This window comes from Corvus brachyrhynchos, unplaced genomic scaffold, assembly GCF_000691975.1.
Source record: "Corvus brachyrhynchos isolate BGI_N302 unplaced genomic scaffold, ASM69197v1 scaffold331, whole genome shotgun sequence".
Lineage (NCBI taxonomy): Eukaryota > Metazoa > Chordata > Aves > Passeriformes > Corvidae > Corvus > Corvus brachyrhynchos.
The window spans coordinates 6,573,791-6,585,204 of NW_008237229.1; the positions used below are offsets into that span (position 1 = coordinate 6,573,791).

Consider the following 11,414-nt stretch of genomic DNA (forward strand, 5'->3'; position numbering starts at 1 on the left):
CGGGGCTCCCCTTAGCGCCTTGGGGACAGCACTGAGCAGCACAGCAGCTATTCTGGAAGGCGAATGATGAGGAAGCCTGGATATTTATTTATGTAGTTATTTATTTATTTTTCCCAGTAAATAGCCATGTTTTAATAAAAAGCCTCAGGGTTTTTTTTCAGCCTGTGGATTGTCTACCCCGTACTCTGAAATGAAGACTCTATCTGCCATCAATGCTTACAAATGCAGGCAGTCAGCAATAACAGCGTGCACATTAGGGTAAGTCTGAGGTGATCTTGCCTAGCAGGATTCGTCCATTCAACCAGCCAGCCTGACTGAGCATTTAAAAATCCTGCTGGGTGAGAAGGGCACAGGGTTTTGCTACAGGGCTATGAGTAAGCTCCTTATAATAAGGAATATAGGAGACATAAGACTTCGTGAAAGGATTCACCTGTTTTGTGTAATCTGTCTTGCCATTAGCAACATCAAGTCTGCAGCTGTTAATCTTAATAAACTGTCCTACTCTGCTTTCTAACCCTCTCAGCACTTTCTCTGACCTTCCTTATTCTCTTCCACAGCGAGCTACAGAACTTTATTTGTTCAGTAATTGAAAGTCACCTGATTTATCCATAGAATAAACTTCTATACAGATGTGCAGTCTACCTTAGTCAAGCAACAGTAGAGTAACAGAAAAAGGGTAGTGTTGAAAACAGTCATACGAATGTTTATAGACAGTCAGATGTTTCTTCTGCAGGATGATGCAGACATCCATATGGCTAAGTTTCAAGTTATAGTTACTTAAAAAAAAAAAAAAGAAAAAAAGGTTATAGAACAAGTAGGCACAAAACAGCTGATTTTGCTGTTCTGGGCAATGTGCTGTGTCACATCATTTAACAGCTTCACATTTTTCCTTTTCTGAAATAGACTGTTTTCAGTTTTAAAATTCCTAGATCTCTTTTACTGTCACTCATAATTGTAGGGACACCGTTGCAATAGTATGGAGAAACAGCAAGTGGTACATACCAAGTGTGTTTATGCCAAAATGTAAGCAGTAACCATCATTATGGAGGGAGACGTCTACAAAATAAATGAGGCATGACCACAATGGCCACTGCATGTTCTCGTTAGCAATGAGACCTTAAGGAGATATCTCAGGATCTACATCGTTGAATGCTAAAAGCTTATCCAAAAGTGTCTATAAGCAGTACACAGGGTTTGCAATCTAGAGACTGGTCATAATTGCTTTCTGCCTCAACAGATATCGCTTCTGTAGAGAGTTTGAAATTTTGAACTTCATGCAACTACTGAAGTCTTCACCACCGTATTTTTTGGCTTTATGTTTCATTTTGTTGCAAAATCTCTTGTGAGGTTTGGTAAATGCTCTTTCTAGTAAAATAGTAGTTCATAGCCTTAGGTGGGCACATCTTCCATTACATTGGAATTGTTATAGTTTGAAAACAAACTAGTGGGAGACACCAAGTCAGAATAACAATTTAATGGGGAAATAAAATGAGGAAAAAAAATAAAGGCAGAAAACACTGAGTTAAACTGACAGACTCAGGACACACCCCGACACCCTGTTAATCAGGGTGGTGGCTGCAGTCCTCCTGAAGCGGTGATCCTGTAGAAAAAGGGTCTGCTCTTCCTCAGAAGGTCCAGCGGTGGCTGTGTAGCTCCTGTCCTCTGGAAGTCCAGTAGAAAGGTGTTGTCTCTGGTGTTCAGAATCTCAGCTTATATGCAGGATGGGATGCTTGGTTCCTCCCTCTGGGTGGAGCATCTCACAATGGGGTAACGAGTCATGAGGCCAAGTGTTGATTAGGCTCATTAACAGAAGATAGTCCAGAGGGAGCTATCTCTGAGTCATGGGGCAGGACAATGATGGGCCATTAACAGCAAGATAGTCTGGGGGGAGGAGGCAAGGAAACACTGCCCCACCTGATTTCAACAGCTCATGAGGATGGTAATAGAATATACTGCAACCCAGGACAATTGTATAGGTAAATTTTTATAAATTTAGTGTGTACTTTTTGAATCCTTAATTAGATAGTTGCCTGAACCTTACATTTCTACTAGGCAGTAAGCTAAAAAAGGAGGGAAGGGATTCACATTTAATAAAACATGAAATGTTAAAAAAAAAATTGAAAAGCCTCATAACCATAAACAATTATGTCAAATGGCATCTTAGTAGTGTTATGAAGCCTTCGGATATACTTGTTAAGAGTCCTATTGGTTTTTAAATGAGTTTAAGGGTTTTTTTAGGTTTTGCATTTTTCTTAGAGTAAGGACATTGACTTATTTTATTACATGGAATGACAGCTACACTTTTAGATTAGAAATGTACTTTTATTAGTTCTATATTTGTTGTCAGCTGAATCCTGTTTTTAAAAATAAGTAAGAAAATCCAACATGATTATGTTCCTTGATTCAGTACACATAATGCTGTTCTTTGTAGTTTTAAACCATCCATTACATGGCAATCTCTTCATATAGGGCATTCTGTCAGCCTGTCACATTCACATTCTCAGCTGAATTTTCCTATTGATTTTTAGAGTAATTTGCTTGAACCCATAATATTTTATTCAACAAGACATGAAGCACTTTGTTCCTGTGGTCTAACATCTTTAGGAAAACCTAAGACACTGCTCAGCCTGAGGATGGTTGGTATGGCAGAAAGGAGATCACCCATTTATAGACCAGTTCAAGCACTGTGAAACATTTTCAAAATGATATGACAAGATGAAAAAGACAGATATGCATGAAAATATCCAACAATTTTGTCTGAAACAGTAGTGTACAAGCTCCTATTGAGATCTATGTGAAGCATTGGACAATTTGCTTCAACAGACAGAAAAAAAGCTTTTGCCTCTGAATTGTGTTATGCTGGTTTTTCAATGACAAGAAAAGAAAATAAAAATTCTGCTTTGCTTTCCTCCCTTCTGTGGTTACCCTACGTGTTTGTGTCAAAAGCAGAAGTCCTGGGCAAGTGGCCGTAAGTGGCCCTGTCTAGGCAAGGGGTTGGACAAGACAATCTCCAGAAGTCCTTTCCCACGTCAAACATTCTGTGATGCTTTGATTCTGTAAACAGTGGGGAAAATGGAGCCTAAAGTAGGGGAACAGTTTCGGTGAGAAGAAGAAACTCCTTAATATTCAGGACTGACTTGGCTTGCTTTCAGGTGTAGCATGTAAGAAAATGAGACAATATATCTCGATTATTTTCTCCTTGAACCAGAGGAGATTATTCATTCTCAGTTAAAATGGTAAATTATTCTCAGTTAAAAATTCCCCAACATGGAGGAACCGTAGGTAAATTGCCTCCGTACCTTTCTCAATTAAATTCTTTCTTGTGAAAACAAAACCTGTCCACCATTTGTCATCCTTTCTTGGCTGCTTTGGGTAGTCTTGTCTTATCCCAACTCTGCCATTCACAACTGTTCTAACTACACCCCATAAAAACTAAGTGAATTAATTCCTCTTTGAAAGGATTCAAAATAGCCATGAGTTTCTCCCACACTCCTAACAAAAGACTCCTTGAACTGAAAGAAAAAAACACTGTTATGAAATGGAGAAGGCACTGGCTTCCTTATTTATGGAAAGCAATCTATGCTTCTGAGGGCGGGAAGGAAGAAATACGAGACTGATATTTCTCTACTCAGTGCTTTCTCTAAAATCATTTTGGATGCTGTGCTGTCATATGTAATCACAGATGTACTTTTTGTCACAATCTTTTTGAGAGCAATTTTTTTGCTAGAATTTAGCAAATCCAAACTACAGGCTCAGTATAACAGTTATACACAGTGCAACATTTGGAAACACTGAAATGAATCACGAAGCTGATCAGCACATCTACATTCATGGTTTAGTTCAGATTAGGAGTGTAGTTCTAAAATGAGTCTCCCAATTGCCCGCACTTACAGCATTTTGGATTGCAAATTGGAGCAGACTTTGAGCGGGTGAGCTGTTTTACTTATAGATGAAACTAAGCTGAGAGGTGTGTTCCTAGACCAGAGTCTTTTTTCCAACTTCTAAAGGACATGCAAATCAGTGCTAAACAAATATCCCTTAAAACAGGTACAGAGCAGGCATGGAGAACTCAGTACCAACGATTTCACCTTTCAGATAGGCTCTTTTGCCCTGAAGTGCTTATTAATATGGACTTATTCAGTATTTCTTTCAACAGTGCTAGAAGCTGAAAGAAGAAAAACTGAAATACACTCCATTCTTTTGTGATGAAACACCTACAGAGAGGCACAACATCTACCTTCCTGTGTGATATCAGGATAATGGAACCTTTTATTCTCTTAAAATAACATCTTTTCTCTTCTTTTATCATTTATTTTATCATTTTATCATTTTATCATCTTATCATTTTATCATCTTATCATTTATCTTATCATTTTCTGGTCATTTGCAGACCGTCTCTTGTAAGGACCGAAGGACATTGGGTCTGCACTCTTCCAACAAATGTTTTCCAGAACACAACACACTTAGAACATCTCTTCTCACAAAATCTCTTGAAAATTGAAGTGTATTTCCCTTCTGCAAACCAGTCTGGGAGATAATCCTTATATATGAGAAGAAATAAGTTTAAACAAGGAATGAAGAAAACTGATACTTTTTACCTGTAGTTTTTCATAAATAGTCTTGTATTTAATAAGTGCAACTTGGGTTTACATGATACCACACAATTTCAATGGATAACAGACTTCTCTTCTACAGGATGCTTTTATTTCTTCTTTTCTTTTTTTTCTTTTATCCTGTTTGATTAGTGTCACTCTGAAATGAAATGAATTTAAAAAGTAATTTTTTTGGGTGATACAGGAGTTGGCAAGGTTGCCTACTATACTCAGGTTTCTTTCTTTATTTAGAAAAGTGGTCTCCAAAATGGGGGGAGATTGTGGACTTGTAGGGCGTACAATACAACCCACTGGGGTGCAGGAAGAAAATATTTTTTACACCATTAATAAACAACAAATACAATACAAAACTATTTTTTAAGAAAGGTTTTTAGTCCATCCTTATCCTTCTTAATTTCTATTTTTGTATGTGTTTTATAAACACAAAGCAGTAGTCCATGTATGTATTTTATAAATAAATAGACAAACATATATTGGGGTGCATGCTTAAAAATTTCTTACTGATAGGGGTTTGCTACCAAAAAAGCTTGAAGAACTCTGAAGTTCTGCCAGCTATTCTCTCTGGAGTAAAAGGCATTTACAAAAGTACCAGCTCAGATTCCATGTTTAAGGCAGAGATATACTTGTCACTTAAATTAAGGCTTTCAAGAACCTTTAATTCTACCATTTCAAGAATAAGGGCAATTCAGAATATTGAGGGGTGGGAGGGGTGGGGGGAGGTGGGTTTGGTTTTGTTTGGTTAATTGTTTTGGTTTTTGTCATTCACATGTTGATGAGTCAGTTTATGAATTAAACAAGGACACATTGCTATCTGAAAGAGCTCAAGAAATTCCATACCTATTATTGGCAAAGTCTGGAAGAAAGCTGTTGAAAATGAATATTCAAAAAACTTTTCTCTTTTCCAAGTCATCCAGTAAGAATTTTGTGATCACTACTCTCTAGCCAAACTAATTAATGTCAAATAAAGCCCCAAAACTGAAAACCAAAGAAAAAGAAAAAATGATAAATAATCGGTTTTCAATGAAACAACTGTACGAGCACATGAAACTCATGGTAAATCTTTCCAAGATTATATTCTGAATCATCAATCACAGGTTAAGAATTTGAAGACAACAGTGGAAGATAAACCATAGGAATCTGCATAATTTAAAATCTGAAATGGCAGAAGCTAAAATTAGCTTTAAAATAGATAACTGGCTCCTTATAAAACTTCTATGATTACTAAAAAATAAAAATTATTTAAAAATTATTAGTTTACTATTAGATGATTCATCTGCACTTACCTTTGAGCCGTTCCGTTGCAGCTTTCACTGCACTCTTTTTTCTATAACTGTATTTAGGGTAAATAAATCCAAATATTCAACAGGGTCATACGTGAAAACTCTATTTAAAAATAATGTGACATATGTAGGGACTGTATAAACCTGTTCTTCATTGTAAGAATGAAGAAGAGTACCTAAGGGAAAGTACAACTCAGTTATATAGATACTTGCATGCTTTCCTGAAATATTCTCTTCAGTACTGACAAAAGAAATTATCTCAGTAAGACAAAGCAGCGCCTCTCTTACACAATAGTGTGGAATCTTAGAAGAATTAATTGGAAAGTTCAACTAATTCTTATTTCATTAGTGTTCCAGTGGAATACTGTAATTAAATGCATTTTTCCAGGGAATTGTTAATAGGGTTCAATTTACCATTTAAGACAAATACTCTTTTTTACACTAGGGAGGCAGGGTGAGTCATATTTATTATTTAAGTGCGATATTTATAATATCATGCCATGGAAAGAAGTGCATGAATTGTGCTGTCTTGCGAAACATTTCATCCTTGTGAGAGAGTAAGAGAGGTGGTGGCAGGTCATACATTTTGGAGTTAAATTAGTTATTGTAAGACACCATGAAATTACTAATTACTGTAGACCTGGTTCAAAAAAGGCATTTATTTGTAATCGCTCATGGAAAAAGAATTTGAAAGCTGCATGCAATTTTCTAACTTCCAAGTCAGCATCTTCGCAATATCTAGCACATGAGTTGCACATGTAGTGCACACAGCAAAGCTACAAGTAAATAACTGATGGCCTGCAAACTAGACTTAGATGACAGCAGAAGAGGAAGAGTTATTTGGGAATGCTGAATTAGAAGGAGAAGCCTGGCTTGATCAGCAGGTGTAAATCTACAAAATTTCACTGAAGATGTGGGATACACATTTATCAGTCCAAATGAAGTCTTATTTTAAAAGACTAACTTCTAGATTAACACATAGTTTAGATTTTCATTGTAGTGTCCTTTTCTTAATCTTGAGATGGGGACAAAGGGGAAGGTTGGCATGAAATGGAAAGAGTACATATATAAGGCATGTAGTCATAATCCTAGTGGAGATACTTGGATATTAATGGATAATAATGAAGACTTTTCTCAGGTAGAATTGATTCATTACAAATACTGACAGACCTAGGAATCTGTATACATGGGGTTTTGCTTTCAGGAAACTGGCATTAAAATATTCTAAATAAGGCAAAATGATTGCATTATGCTTTGGGGCAATATGTTAGTATGAACTAAAGTGTCAATTTTTCCAAGAAGGTAACTACAGAGTCCTTCTTTGACTATTATACATGAATAAGTGGTTACCAGGTGAAAACTTCTCTGTTTCTAGTTTAAAATGCATGTCCTGTCATTTAAGCCCTGTAACACTTCTTCATAGTTAAGAAAAATATGTTGAACACAACATTTTTATCACACATTTCCTGTGAAAGGTAAACTATTTCTTTCCAAGGTCTGATCTCATGAAAAAATAATCGGCTCTTTTTAAAGTCATAGCTAGGACAAAATTTAGTATCATTAAGTCAATAATGTTAAAACTACTTTCAGTTTCAATCTTCTGAATAGCCTTTCATTCACTGTGTGTGTATGCAAATTTTGACAGAGGTCTTCATCATTAAATGAATAGTATGCTCTTGCACATGACAGTTTTTTAAATTACAGTTCATCTTTCCCAGTGCATTCTGCATCAGCCTACTAAACTGAATAAGCTCAAGTTTAGCTATTCTATTTTAAAACTGTCAAACATTATTAGCAGAGCAGAGAAGCAGTTCAAAAAGTAATTAATTCTAGGGCTTAGAGTAAACTGCTATTTTAATTAAAAGAACACTAAATACTAATGTCCTGATTCTTTGTACTTAGAACACGAAATAAAAAAAGTCTAAATCACTTACACTTAATACATTTTAAATGCAAGTTGAAATATGTTAAAGGCATATCTCTTGTTCCTGCTCTTTATAAGTTGACTCAAAAAAGGAGAAAAGATTATATGCCATATTTGTTGGTTATGTTTTGCCATTTTTCTTATTGATTCTCTTCCAGTCTGTGCTGAGTAGGAATATCAATTAGTGCACCATAACTGCACTGCACAGGATGCCAGACCTCGGTTGTGCAGTTGTGACAATTGCCACCTATAGGTCCACAGAAGATGTGAGGTTCCCTTTTGAAGCTGTGAAGTGTTTTCTATGCTTTGCAAATTTACAACTTCCATCTTGTCCAGACTTTAAATTATACACAAAGAAGGCGCTTTACATGTGAAGAAGCACTGTTCAGAGCACTGGAACAGACTGCCCAGAGAGGTGATGAGGTCTCTGTCTGTGGAGATATTCAAATCCTACCTGGATGTGATGCTGTGCAAAGTGCTGCAGGTGAACCTGCTCCAGCAGTGGGGTTGGACTAGATGACCTTCAGAGGTCCCTTCCAACCCTCATCATTCTGTGATTCTGTGAAACAAGAATTTTAGGCAGTTTGGTTTTACTACAACTTTATAATCTCAGATACTTGGTGGGCCTCTCTCCTCATGGAGCAGTTAAAGTCTGCAGGTCTGTCTGCAGTGTGCCACAGAGCACAGCATGGCTGGTCCCAAACTAGCACTGATTCCCCCACTGCCAAACAGAAATCTCCATCTGGGTCAGCACCATGGCCTGAAGAAGCTTGAGCTACAAGGCACCCATGAGATCAAGGTTTATTCTCTCGAACAGGAAGCTGTGTGAGATGATGGTATCAGCACTGCCTGGGGCTGGCTCTTGTATCTATGTACAGAGCTTCTTTGCACAACACAGATCTGTCTTATTACTTATGCCTTAGATGGTTATCTCACCTCACAGTTGAACTGCAGTAATGAAATACCTGTCACCACAACATTTCCCATGTGGAGAAAATTCCAGTTTGTGCAAGAAGAATTAGAAGAACACAGACTACATTCGTCCTTCCTTCTCTAAAATACTTGACTTTCCCTATAATTTCTAATTCAGTTTCTACTTTATGGCCAGGACCCAGGGAAACTAAAAGATCAATTCAAATTTTGCAGAGGAAGACACAGACAACAAGTTTAATCATCTAGCTAAGAAAGGAAGGAAAAAAGAGAGAAAAAATTATTGCAGATTATTTGTCACCCCTACAAGAGCATCAGATTAAATTTAAGAAACTTTTGATGCACTGGACACTTGAGCAACTGTTCTTTGCCTACAGAAAAAATTTTATGTCAGCATCTTTTTTGTGGCACAAAATTTTATCTGCATTATCGTGGTATTATATGAGACAAAATTTTTTCAGCTGCACTATTGTCATATAGCATATTAATATTGGTCCACTATTATCAATATGAGAAAAAATCCTGGAAAACGTATCAAGAATCAAGGCTTATTTCAAGTCTTCTAGCATTTTTGATTTTAGGGTCCATTCTTGGTTTCTCATACTTTTCTAAGCTTTATCCATTTGTGTAAGCTTTTTTTTCTGCCAAGTACCTGATTCTGTCTTTATACTTTGTAAAATTTCAAGAATGGTTGAATAATTTCTCAGTCTAATATAAAGAAATAAAATTCTGCTAATTAATCCTTTTCTTTCTGATTTTTTTTCCCTGAAAAGCTTTTAGAGACCTTACTTTATATAGAAGAATATTAATTTAATTTAAATTTTTGATACTTCATGCAAATAATTATAGTATTAAAAGTCTATACCAATTTTACCAAATTAGAAGACAGAGACACAGAAGGGCTATCTTCCAGACAGTACAAAGGAAGGAGGAAAAAAGATATGAAAGAACTAACATATAACTGAAAGCAGTCTTCTTCTAGATGGTGCTATTGCTTTGCTCTTGTGGGAAAAAATTCTTTTTAGAAGAAAATATATTGTGATAAATTAATTAAGGTCTATATTATTTTTATACAAATGAGAGACATTTATTAGGATATAAAATAATGTCACGCAGAGCATACTTAACTTTTAAGTGTATATTATTTTATGTTTTCAAGTACTTTTTAAGGTAATTTTCAATTTCACATATATTGTCATAACTAAATTACATTGCAGCAATTAATACTATCATTTGATTTTGTCTTTAAAATTTTTACCAAAATGAGGCTTTGACCACAGAAAACTATCATTTTTCCACTGGAAGTATTAAGAGGCTTGAGAGATTCATAAAACTCTGGGATTTGTATGTACATACTACTAATCAGATGATCTCCAAAGCAGTCCAAAGTGAAAGAGGTCAAATAGGAAAAGATCTACATTATAGAAATGTTCTTTAGAGATGTATTTACATTTATTAACATTTATAGCATACTGCTCAATTTCTAAAGATCAGAATTTGTCTCCCTTTTGTTCAGGTGCCTAATTTTTTTACATGGATTTAAGAATAAAGGCTTCAATGAAAATACACTGAGGGATTCAGTAGTATAAGTGTTCAGAAAAGCTGTTGTTTAAAATCACTTACCTGGCAAAACTCCCAGGAAGACATCATTGGTGTCATCTATTCAAAACATTATATGGCTCCTTTACTGCATCTCAAAGCTTTTATTGTATTTATTTTCAAATCTTCATAGAATCGTAGCAAGATAAAGATGAAAGGGCCTTTAAGAGGTCACTGAGCTCTCTGGCACAAGGCAAGATGAGCTATATATTTGTCATTCCTGATCCATGTTTATGTAGCCAGTCCTTACGTTCTCTAGTGAAGGAGATAACAAAGTCTCAATGGGCTATTTCTTTCCATGCTTCAGTAACCCTTTTGTTACTAATACTCAACCTGAATCTTTCTGGATGCAAATCCACCATATACTGACAAAATTACATGGGCCAGCTGAGTGTGTTTAAGCATCATAAGACTCTGGGCTTACATTGCTCTGGGTGCAGTGATGCTTCTCAGTTGAAGCTTACTCCTCCATTAAGGGAACTAGATTTTGCACTTTAACGTTATGATCAGTCTACTATTTGGCTCTGAGATCACAAAAGGCAAGTACAAAACCAGAGATATCCCAAATCATAAACTGCAGGTTTAACACTCAGAGTTCTTCCCTCTAAATTACCTGCAAAGGAACAGTTTGCCAAACTACTGCCTCTGCAAGCTTCTATGTAGGATACTTTAAATGATTTCTCAGTGGTCTATGAAAGGCATTTTAGTTTTAGCTAAGTTACACTACTTACACTGTTTGTGGGATGGGATATTACAGGTGATACCATTTCTGAGATGATTTAAAAGTTAATTCAAGAATACTCTGAGTTACAGAGTGCTGATTTTTTTTGCATTTTATCTGTTACAAAATGTATGCTGCCCTTAACTTCTCTCTGAAATGCACTTTAAAAAGTGAACCTAAATTCGTCACTAAGTTGTCTTTACCCTTGCAAAATAAATTATTTCAGTTTTAAAAGTCCTACTGAACAGTAGTTTAATTTCCACAGTAGGTCTGGATGAAATCATTGTATCACTCGTTTCATTTAATGAAATACTGCATTTCCCAAAATAATCCACCACAAGTCACAT

The 11,414-nt window shown here is 35.9% G+C and overlaps 1 long non-coding RNA gene across 1 annotated transcript; it reads left to right on the forward strand.

Moving 5' to 3' along the window:
- The first annotated feature begins 21 nt into the window (after positions 1–21).
- LOC108445476 lies at positions 22–9,487 on the forward strand. The gene is made up of 2 exons (XR_001860349.1): positions 22–258; positions 7,976–9,487. It is a non-coding gene; the product is annotated as an uncharacterized LOC108445476 (long non-coding RNA).
- The last annotated feature ends 1,927 nt before the right edge of the window (positions 9,488–11,414 follow it).